A 436-nucleotide genomic window follows, 5' to 3' on the forward strand; every position below is an offset into this window, starting at 1 on the left:
TGTAGGGACCCCATGGGCGCCTGAACAGGGACACACCCTGGCAATATGGCGCCCTTCCTGGTTCTTCTCCGCAGTAAATAAGCCCGCTGGTGCCAACACCCAAGCCCACCCACACCAAACCTCAGCCAGTCACAGGTCAGGGCTCACTTCCTGCCCAGCCCCGTCCAATCAGCTACCGCCTGTCCACCCCCTATCCAAACCCAGAATGCAGCTCCCTATAAATGTATGCACAGTCCTTGAATAAAGTGGAACTTCTCTGGCGAACTGTCAGCTCGGGTCCTGTCGCCTTATCAGCTCGGGTCCGTGCGCCCTTTCAATTACAACAGATACCAGCACGTTATTACCTTGTCATCTTTATGTGGGCAGTATTACCAGCTTCACAGGACTTAATATTTGAGGTAATATTCAATTTTCAAATAAATTTCTAGTCCAGCAA

Source organism: Galeopterus variegatus, unplaced genomic scaffold (genome assembly GCF_000696425.1).
Source record: "Galeopterus variegatus unplaced genomic scaffold, G_variegatus-3.0.2 Scaffold19385, whole genome shotgun sequence".
Lineage (NCBI taxonomy): Eukaryota > Metazoa > Chordata > Mammalia > Dermoptera > Cynocephalidae > Galeopterus > Galeopterus variegatus.